Source organism: Pyrus communis, chromosome 5, assembly GCF_041283825.1.
Source record: "Pyrus communis isolate YQ-2024b chromosome 5, ASM4128382v1, whole genome shotgun sequence".
Taxonomy (NCBI): domain Eukaryota; kingdom Viridiplantae; phylum Streptophyta; class Magnoliopsida; order Rosales; family Rosaceae; genus Pyrus; species Pyrus communis.
Window position 1 is genome coordinate 31,904,284 of NC_142569.1, and position 11,833 is coordinate 31,916,116.

An 11,833-nucleotide genomic window follows, 5' to 3' on the forward strand; every position below is an offset into this window, starting at 1 on the left:
TCGTGGCGATAGGAAAGGAAGTCACCTTAACATTTTAAACTTTTACAATATATTGCTACATTAGGTGGCTAAATTTTATAATAATCTAACCATTCGAGACAGGCATAATCTAACCATTCAAACGCCTGTCTCATCGTCAGTCGAGATATCCTGATAGCTACTTATCTAAACTACATATAACAAATCTCTCTTTGTCAACAAAAATAGGCTGAAAAGATCAAATTAACTTTGTAACAAAACTAAAGAAAGATAACCAAAATAAAATTTTGGGCAATATATTTATACTAAACACAAGATAATTTTAATTTTTCAAAGCTTCACAGTGAGGTAATGGTATTAGTTGCTTCCATTTCTTTTCTACGTTTTTCTTCCAATAATTATCGAGAAACAGTTGATAAAGATATAACTGTCTTTTCCGTGGCAAATAATTGTCTGAAGGTCTTTCCAAAAAAATTTTAGTGATAATTTTACACTCTCTCGTTGTAATATTATTTTCAAAATTTTAAGGGGGTGTGTTCCCTAAAAGCCACTCAGTAATACGGTCTAGTGGTATTTCTCTTCACTTGTAAGTGAGAGGTCTTAGGTTCGAATCTTGTAGATGACAAATTTGATACCAAATTAGGTTGCCCATTGTGTGACTTAGCCAAACTCCCCCCTTTTCTTGGTGTAAAATATATCATTGTACTAAAAAAAGGGGGGGGGGTGTGTTCCCACAAATCTGGATCCTCGTCGGATTTTCTTTGAAAGATCCTGATAATCCGTGAATTATGTTTGTTTATCGTACATCGTGCAGTTAGAAATCATTTTAATTTTTTTTATTTAAAATTCAACACAAATAGTACTTGATAAAAAATAAATGCATAATATATAATGAACTTACACGATTTACGAATTTCCAAGATCTTCAAAAAAAAGAAGGATCTGATGGATGTTCCCACCTCTGCCAAAAGGGACGTATTAGGAAAGCATAAAAAAATGATATTTTGGTGTGCGAACGAACTGTCAATTCCAAAACAGGATAAATTCCATAAAATTTGATATATGTAATTATGGAAAATATGTGGACCGTGGGCGTGATTTGATGCGACAAAAGCAAAAGTGACATGCTGCTTACCCTTAACGTCAAGACAGGATATCGCGCCCCATGTTCCCAATTTACCAAATTAAGGAAGCAAAGTTAGTAATTATTATTAATAGAAAATAAATAAATAAATTTGAGTTACTCTTAATTTTGGAATCAAAGTGAAAGAATAAGGAACAAAAAATAGTGAAAATTAATAGAACACAAGGGGCGTTTAATTGATCGGATTAAGAATAGTTAATAAAAAAACTGAAAACTTTTATTTGTAAATAAAATGTTTTAGGTTCAAATTTGAGAATGACGAGGTAACAATCAATTTATCTTTCATCATCTTAGTACTAATAATACAAAAAAAAAACACTAATCTTAGCCTGCATCAAACATAGAGTAAAAAAACTTAATAAGCTGAGATTATTTCTTTCTCGTGTCATGTTGGCTTATGTTAGACTATTTAAAATGCGGCTTATTAAAACACGGCATCATTTCTGCCGTGAGGGCTAAGCGGCTATTGAGGAAAGGTTGTCAGGGTTATTTGGCTCATGTGGTATTGAATGAGGATACTCCTATCCGTGTAGAGGATATACGGGTAGTCAGACATTTCCCTAATGTTTTCCCGGACGATTTACCTGGATTACCACCAGATAAAGAAGTAGAGTTCACTATTGATTTACTTCCAGGTACATATCCTATTTCCTTAAGTCCTTATCGAATGGTTCCTGCTGAGTTGAGGGAAATGAAAACCAGTTGCAGGAATTGGTTGATAAGGGTTTCATTTAGCCTAGTGCTCATTATCCTGCACCCCGGTGTTCGTGCTCCGCCCGAGGCCAATGCTTAGCCTTTACGTGATAGTTCACCTCCTGCACCACACGCTCACCTTGGATCCAAGACAGGTGCCAGCCTGTCGTACGAACCACATTAGGTGGTTCCGACTCGTAGGTGACTTGCAATTTATTGCACAACCTTCACGTGATCGTAGCACTTGAGCGTACTTATTTACACCTAGCCTGTCATATAGACCACATTAGGTGGTTCTGACTCGTGTGCAGGAATTGGTAGATGAGTTATAGGCTCAGCCGTACAAGTTACGTTAGGTGACTCCGGCTGACATATCATTTTACATTGATTTATTTCACCTGACTTACTTATTTCATTGCTGAGATACTTGACATGGCATAAACTTGGTTTTCATTACTCTCGAGCATGACTTCTATATACGTATGTATTATTTTCTGGGAAATTATACGGGTTTTACGGTGATGGGTTATTATTTTCGGAAAGTGAAATGGTTTTAAAAAGCTTTGTTTTTACCCACTCACGTTTTTTTGTTTTGCGTCCCTCTAGGTTCTAGTTAGAAGTTCGTGTTGGTGGCTTACGAGGACTCTATGGCGATTTTGACAGACTTCAAATAATGTAGGGATTTCTTTCGTGCCTTGTATAATTCTTACCTAGCTGGTTAGACTGCATCTAGGTTACCTATGCTTTGAATATGTGTATCTACTGTGACAGCCCGTCTCGTATTATTCATACCGTAGGGGTAAAATGACGATTTTGCCCTTAATGTTTTTGTTTCGTTGTGTGGTTGTTTTGGGGTTTTGGTTGGCTGCTTTTGGACCACACACACACACCCACACTCATTCTCATTCTCTGCCCTGTCCCGTATATCTCTCTCCCCATTTTCTTCATCACCTACGTACGGACAAGAACCAAAGTACTCGAAAACGTTACGGATCGAGGAAGAAAACCATACCTTTGTGTTCGTAAGGTTCATACGAGTTCAACCATACCCATTTCAGGTAAGGAAACCTTTATTTTCACGTCGAACCCGAGATGTTCAATTCGGGGTACTGTTCATGCACACGTAAAATCTTGTGTTTTTGGGAATTTTAGGGTTGTAGGAAGTTTGGTGAGTTCCTTAGGAAGCTCGGGGTGGTTCATTTGAAGGTTTTGGACATCAGGATCGTGAGTTGCAGGTTTGGCCGGATTTGGTGAAGTTTTTCCGATGAGATTAAGTTGGTTTTAGTGCTTGAAAGTGGTAAGGTTTTGTTCCTCTAGTTGTAAGCTTCATTTTGGTACCAATTTCACGAAATTTGGGTGAAAAATGAGTGAGAAACGAAGGTTTGAAGTTTTTCCAGTTTTTCGGCGACAGCGACCGTGCCGGAGGTTGGTTAGAGAAGACGACGGAATATTCCTAACGGCGTTAGGTTAACTTTAACGGAATCTGTTAGTTTTAACGGAATATTCCTGACGGCGTTAACTGACGCCGTCAGTGTGCCAGGCACGTGCCTGCGCGTGGGCGACGAGTGTGGCTGTGCCTTGGCCGGGCCGTGGGGGTGCGTGTGACGTCAGAAAATTATTTTAAAAATATAGGGATATTCGTGAGGTTGAGTAGATCATGTTGGTGAATTCATACACCCCATTTGGGCATTGTATGAGAAGTTATTACTTAGTTTTGGTTATGTGCGTTAAATTAACATTTTTATAGTTGTTTTGCATATAGGTGAGACCTATCCCGAGGACGAGTGCAGTCACTAGAGGCAAGGGGGTTACGACCCTTTTATATACCACTGAGTGGGCTTTTGGTTTTCCGTATATACCTATATACTTGTGATTTTCCCAGAAAATGAAATGAAATGTTTATATGTTTTAAATATTATGCATTGCGTTTGCCTATTTAATTATGCATTAGTAGTTGCATATATATATGTTTGGTGCTGCGGACGTACAGGTAATTGCCAGGTAAGTTATGGTTTATGTTGTGATTAGTAGTGATGTTAGATACGTAGAGAGCTCATAACCTGCACCCCCGGTGTCAGTGCTCCCGTCCAGAGTAGGGCACAGTCATTCACGTGATGTTTACCTCCCACACCACACGCTCATCTTGGATTCAAGTTAGGTGCACAGTCCTGTCGTACAGACCACTGTAGGTGGTTCCGACTCGTAGGTGACCTGCGATTATTCGCCCAGTCTTCACGTGATCGTAGCAATTGAGCGTACTTATTTACACCCAATCCTGTCGTACAGACCACTTTAGGTGGTTCAGACTCGTGTGCAGGTATAGTTAGTGAGTTGGAGATTTGAGCTCTAGATTCAGCCGTACAGGTCACGTTAGGTGACTCTGGCTGACAGATTACATTGCATGGATTGATATTACCTGGTTTTCTTACATTTTATGTAGAGGCATTCGACATGGCATATTTCTGAGCATGTTTTCTATATGTGTATATATTCTATTTTCTGGGAAACTATACAGGCTTTACGGCGAGGGGTTAGAATTTTGTTAATGAAATGGTTTTGAAAAGCTTTGTTTTTGCCCACTCACACTTTTTGTTTTGCGCTCGTCCAGGTTTTAGTTTGAATTGCTTTTTTGGTGGCTCTCGAGGGATTCTCAGCATATCTGACATATTATCACCAATGTAGGACCACCTCTGGGTGTGTTTCGTTAGTGTTTGTTCCCCTGGACTGCATTAGGTCTTTTGTGCTCTGACTATTATTTATCATACTTACGCTTGCACATGTATGTTATCTATTAAGTGTATAGCTTGGTTTTTACTTATTCGTACTTTTATTATTATTCTTAGCTTTAGCATTGTGCACATGGTTACGTCACTCTCACGTGATGGCAAGCATGCTCTGATCTCGGTCGGGGTGTGTCAGTTTGGTATCAGAGAGGCGCAGCAGAAGCATGTTGGGCCCATAACCCACAGGTCCTAGGATCGCTTTGGGCCCCAACCACGTCCTCACGGTTTTGTTTTTGAGAACTCACAAGAGAACTTCCCGATGGCTCACTCATCCTGGGAATGCTCTCGCGCGCTACTCGCTTAACTTCTGTGTTCCAACGGAACCCGAAGCCAGTGAGCTCCCAAAAGGCCTCGTGCTAGGTAAGGATGAGAATATACATATAAGGATCACTCCCCTGGGCGATGTGGGATGTCACAATCTACCCTCGTTAGGGGCTCGACGTCCTCGTCGGCACACACGCAACCAGGGTTAGGCTTTAATACCAAATTGTCATATCCTGGCCTGGGCGGTAATTGTCACATCCCGGCCCGGGCGAGACCATTTCCCAAGCTCGACTCCACTGTAGCACAATATTGTCCGCTTTGGGCCCTAACCACGCCCCCACGGTTTTGTTTCTGGGAACTCACACTAACGAAACACACCCAGATGTGGTCTAAAGTGGACAATATAGTACTACAGTGGAGTCGGGCCCGGGAAGTAGTCCCGTGATGCCGTTCCTTATGTGCCAGGACAGTATCCGTATCCCCAGGATCCGTATTCTCAGAGTGCTTATCCCTAGTATTATGGTAGCTATATGCCGTATCTTCTAGTTCCAGCAAGTGGATCTCAATGGTACCAGGGAGGACAGCCTCAGCAGGGGGAGATTGCTGTTAGCAGGGTAGGATCTTCAGGACAGTCTGGTCAGCCTAGTCAGGGGCGTAGTGCATAGAGTCGTGGTGGTTAGACTAGTAGAGGTCGTGGTGGACGGCAGCAGACCCAGGGGCATATCCATAATATCTCTCTGCAGGATGCTCAGAATAATCTAGATCTGATCATGGGTACATTAAATATCCTTGATTATTTTGCTAGAGTATTAATTGACTGTGGTGCTACACATTCTGTTATTTCTCATACCTTTGCTTAAGTGACGCAACTTCACCCTACACCTCTAGGATATGATTTAGAGTTTGATATGCCTAGAAGGGAGAGATGTATTGTTGATCGTGTGTACCCAGGATGTTCAATGATGGTGGAGGATGTTGTTATGCCAGCTGACCTTATCCCGTTAGATATTGTTGACTTTGATGTGATTTTGGGCACGGATTAGTTGTATTTCAATCGTGCCAATATTGATTGTTACGGGAAAATAGTTACCTTCCATCGTCCTGGATTACCTGTGGTTACTTTTGTGGGTGAGCAGAGTGGGGTGAGACATGTCGTTATTTCTGTTGTGCGAGTGAAAAGGTTGTTATCAAAGGGTTGCCAGGGATACTTAGCTCATGTGGTGTTGAACGATGTTGTTCCTAGTAGTGTAGAGGATGTAAGGGTAGTCAGACATTTTCTTGATGTTTTCCCTGAGGATTTACCTGGTTTGCCGCCAGACTGAGACGTGGAGTTCACCATTGATTTGCTTCCAAGTACTAATCATATATCCTAGACTCCTTATCGTATGACTCCTGCTGAGTTGAGGGAATTGAAAGTCCAATTGCAGGAATTAGTGGATAAAGGTTTTATTCAGCCTAGTACTTCACCTTGGGGAGCTCCAGTGTTGTTTGTAAGGAAGAAAGATGGAACTTTGAGGCTTTGTATTGATTACCGGCAATTGAATTGGGTAATGATTAAAAACCGTTATCCATTGCCGCGTATAGATGATTTGTTTGATCAGCTTCGAGGTGCTTGTGTATTTTCCAAGATTGACTTGAGGTCTGGATATTATCAGTTGAAGATTAGTAGGGAGGATGTCCCTAAGACAGCTTTCAGGACTTGTTATGGTCATTACGAGTTTCTGGTAATGCCATTTGGATTGACGAATGCACCGGCTGCTTTTATGGATTTGATGAACCGAGTATTCCAGTCGTATTTGGATAGGTTTGTCATTGTTTTCATTGACGATATTCTGGTATACTTTAAGTCTAAATCTGAGCATGTTCAACATCTTACTTTGGTGTTGAAAAGGTTGAGGGAACACCAACTGTATGCTAAGTTTAGCAAGTGCCAGTTTTGGTTAGATCAAGTAGCATTTTTGGGGCACGTCATTTCTGCTCAAGGTATTTTGATGGATCCTCAAAAGGTAGCAGCAGTGGAGAAGTGGGAGCAACCATGAACCGTCACTAAGGTGAGGAGTTTCCTTGGTTTAGCAGGGTATTACCGACGGTTTGTTAAGGATTTTTCCGTGATTGCTTTACCACTGACGAGGTTAACGAGGAAAGATGTTAAATTTGAGTGGGATGATAATTGTGAGCAGAGTTTCCAGCAGTTGAAGTATTGTCTCACTTATGCATCTGTTTTGGCACTCCCAGACGATAATGGTGATTTCGAAGTCTATAGTGATGATTCCTTAAATGGTCTGGGATGTGTGTTGATGCAACATGGTAGGGTGATTGCTTATGCTTCACGACAATTGAAGCCTCATGAGTTGAATTACCATACGCATGATTTGGAGTTAGCGGCCATTATCTTTGCGTTTAAGCTGTGAAGACATTATCTTTATGGAGAGAAATGCAAGATCTTTAATGATCATAAGAGTTTTCAATATCTTTTCATGCAGAGGGATCTTAATCTTCATCAGCGGAGATGGTTGGAACTGCTTAGTGATTATGACTGCACGATTGATTATCACCCTGGTTGTGCGAATGTGGTAGCCGATGCACTTAGCAGGAAATCTCAAGGCCGTATTAATGCATTGTATGCTAGTCGTGTTCCTCTTCTGGCAGACTTGAGATCAACTGGAGTGAGGTTAGAGGCAAAAGATCAAGAGGTGGCCTTACTTGCTAATTTTCAAGTTAGGCCAATTTTAATTGATCGTGTACTTGAAGCCCAAATAGTTGATGAAGAAACTCAGGAAATAATTCAAGCTAGGAATCAGGGGAAAAGGAAAGACCTCAGAGTTCTTGAATCGGATGACATGCTTATGCAGGAGAGTAGGATGTTTGTGCCAAATAATTTACATTTAAAGAAAGCAATTCTTGATGAAGCGCATATCTCGGCTTATGCTATGCATCCTGGAGCTACTAAAATTTATTATACCATTTGACCATTTTATTATTGGTCGGGTATGAAGAGGGAGATAGCTGAGTATGTGAGTATGTGTGCTGTTTGCCAGCAAGTTAAAGCTGAAAGGAAGAAGCCGTTTGGGTTGTTGCAGCCACTTCCCGTTCTAGAGTGGAAATGGGAAAACATTACTATGGATTTTGTGTACAAGCTTCCGCGTACACATAATGGTTTTGACGACATTTGGGTGATTGTTGATCGGCTTACTAAGTCAACGCATTTTATTCTAGTGAGGGAAAAGTATTCTTTGGGGCGATTAGCTGAGTTGTTCATTTCGAAGATTGTGAAGTACCATGGTGTTCCAATGAGTATTGTCCCGGATCGTGACCCAAGATTTACTTCTAAATTTTGGGTGGCTTTTCAGGAAGCTTTAGGTACGAGATTACTTTATAGTACGGCATATCATCCTCAGACCGATGGACAGTCAGAGAGAATTATTCAGACGTTGGAGGATATGTTGAGATCTTCGGTGTTGCAGTTTGGCGATGCTTGGCACAATCGGTTGGATTTAATGGAATTTGCCTACAACAACAGCTTTCATTCGAGTATCGCATGGCACCATTTGAGGCACTTTATGGTAAATCTTGTCGTACACCCTTATGTTGGTCAGAGGTCAGAGAAAGAGTTTTGGTGGGCCCATAAATTGTTGAAGAGACTACAGAAAATGTTCAGGTAATCAAGTCTAACCTGAAGGCGGCCCAGGATCGACAAAAGATCTTAGCAGACCGACATGTTACGGACAGAGGGTATGAGGTTGGCGATTGGGTGTTTTTGAAGCTTTCATCGTGGAGAGATGTTGTGCGGTTTGGAAAGAAAAGTAAGCTGAGTCCCAGGTATATCGGACCGTAAATGATCACCGAGCGAGTTGGTGAAGTGGCTTCCAGGCTTGAGTTGTCTTCTGAGCTGGCTAAAGTGCATAATGTTTTTCATGTGTCCATGCTTCGTCATTATGTTGCGGATCCGTCACATGTGATACCTCTTCAACCCTTGGAAATTAATCTGGATTTGACTTATGATGAGGAACCAGTAACGATTCTGGATTGGATGGAAAAGGTTCTAAGGAACAAGACTGTGAATTTAGTGAAAGTTTTGTGGAGGAATCATTCAGCGGAGGAGGCTACTTGGGAGACTGAAGATCGGATAAGAGATTTGTATCCTTGCTTGTTCTTTGATCGCTAGTGGTTGGTGTGAGTGGTTGTTATGAATTTCGGGACGAAATTTTTTTTAAGGTGGGTAGGTTGTGACATCCCGTCACAGATTATTCGTACTGTAGGGGTAAAATGACGGTTTTGCCCCTAGTGTTTTTATTTCGTCGTGCGGTTGTTTTGGGGTTTTGGTTGGCTGCTTTTGGACCACACACACACACCACACTCATTCTCATCCTCTGCCATGTCCCGTATCTCTCTCTCTCTCCCTTTTCTTCATCATCTACATACGGACAAGAACCAAAGTACTCGAAAACGTTACGGATCGAGGAAGAAAACCATACCTTTTTGTTTGTGAGGTTCATATGAGTTCAACCATACCCATTTCAGGTAAGGAAACCTTTATTTTCACGTCGAACCCGAGATGTTCAATTCGGGGTCCTGTTCATGCACACGTAAAATCTTGTGTTTTTGGGAATTTTAGGGTTGTAGGAAGTTTGGTGAGGTCCTTAGGAAGCTCGGGGTGGTTCGTTTGAAGGTTTTGGATGTCGGGATCGTGTGTTGCAGGTTTGGCCATATTTGGTGAAGTTTTTTCAATGAGATTGCGTTGGTTTTAGTGCTTGAAAATGGTAAGGTTTTGTTCCTCTAGTTGTAAGCTTCATTTTGGTACCAATTTTATGAAATTTGGGTGAACAACGAGTGAGAAACGAAGGTTTGAAGTTTTCAGTTTTTCGGCGACGGCAATGGTGCCGGAGGTTGGCCGGAGAAGACGACGGAATATTCCTAATGGTGTTAGGTTAACTTTAACGGAATCTGTTAGTTTTAACGAAATATTCCTGATGGCGTTAACTGACGTCGTCAGTGTGCCAGTCACGTGCCTGCGCGTGGGTGGCGCGTGTGGCCGTGCCTTGGCCGGCCTGTGGAGGAGCGTGTCACATCAAAAAATTATTTTAAAAATATGGGGATGTTCGTGAGGTTGAGTAGATCACGTTGGTGTATTTATACACCCCATTTGAGCATTGTATGAGAAGTTATTACCTAGTTTTGGTTATGTGCGTTAAATTAACGTTTTTATAGTTGTTTCGCATATAGGTGAGACCTATCTTGAGGACGAGCGCAGTCACTCAAGGCAAGGGGGTTACGACCCTTCTACATACCAGTGAGTGAGTTTTTGGTTTTCCGTATATACATACATACTTGTGATTTTCCCCGAAAATGAAATGAAACGTTTATATATTTTAAATGCCATGCATTGCGTTTGCCTATTTAATTATACATTAGTAGTTGCATATATTTTTGTTTAGTGCTGAGGACGTACAGGTAAGTGCCAGGTAAATTATGGTTTATGTTGTGATTAGTAGTGATGTTAGATACGTAGAGAGCTCATAACCTGCACCCCCGGTGTCAGTGCTCCCGCCCAGAGTAGGGCATAGTCCTTCACATGATGTTCACCTCCCGCACCACACGCTCATCTTGGATCCAAGTTAGGTGCACAATCCTGTCGTACAGACCACTGTAGGTGGTTCCGACTCGTAGGTGACCCGCTATTATTCGCCCAGTCTTCATGTGATTGTAGCACTTGAGCGTACTTATTTACACCTAGTTCTGTCGTACAGACCACTTTAGGTGGTTCCGACTCGTGTGCAGGTATAGTTAGTGAGTTAGAGATTTGAGCTCTAAATTCAGCTGTACAGGTCACGGTAGGTGACTCCGGCTGACAGATTACGTTGCATGGATTGATATTACTTGGTTTTCTTACATTTTATGTAGAGGCATTCGACATGGCATATTTCTGAGCATGTTTTTTATATGTGTATATATTCTATTTTCTGGGAAACTATACAGGTTTTATGGCGAGGGTTTAGAACTTTGTTAATGAAATGGTTTTGAAAAGCTTTGTTTTTGCCCACTCGTACTTTTTGTTTTGCGTCCCTCCAGGTTCTAGTTTGAATTGCTCTTTTGGTGGCTCTCGAGGGATTCCCGACATATCTAACAGATTATCACCAGTGTAGGACCACCTCTGGGTGTGTTTCGTTAGTGTTTGTTTCCTTGGACTGCATTAGGTCTTTTGTGCTCTGAATATTATTTATCACACTTACGCTTGCACATGTATGTTATCTACTAAGTGTATAGCTTGGTTTTTACTTATTCGTACTTTGATTATTATTCTTAGCTTCCGCACTGTGCACATGGTTACGTCACTCTCACGTGATGGCCAGCATGCCCTGATCTCGGTCGGGATGTGTCATCTACACTTTAAATACCTTCACTCGCACTTCTATACTTATCTAGTATAAGATAGCTAGTTTGGTTTTTATTTACTCACATTTTCATATCACTGTCACTTCCGCACTGCGCATATGGCTACATCATCCTCACGTGATGGCCAGCATGCCTCGATTTAGGTCGGGGTGTGTCAAGTATATTTTTATAAACTTTAGAATAGTCTGAATAGGTCAACAAACCCATAAGATCATCTCCAACCCTTTGCCTAAAACCTAAAATTTTTAGCCCAGAAAATTTAGATTTTAACCCAGAAACAACTTTTCTGCTCTAACTTTTCAGGCCTAAAATTTTAGCTCAATATTATTAAAGAATGAATTTAGGCTAATATTTTTTTTTCTTAAAGTAACTTTTTTTAAAAGAAAAAAAATTATGTAGACTATCATAATTTAATTTTATGAACATTTTTACCTAAAAATATTTAGATTCTAAGAAATACTGAAAAATCACTAACCGACACCTTGAAACTTGGTAAACACTATGAAAAAGTATGAAACACAATTTTTTTTAATTACTTTAGCCATTAGATTTAAATTTAGACTGTTAAATTTTTTTT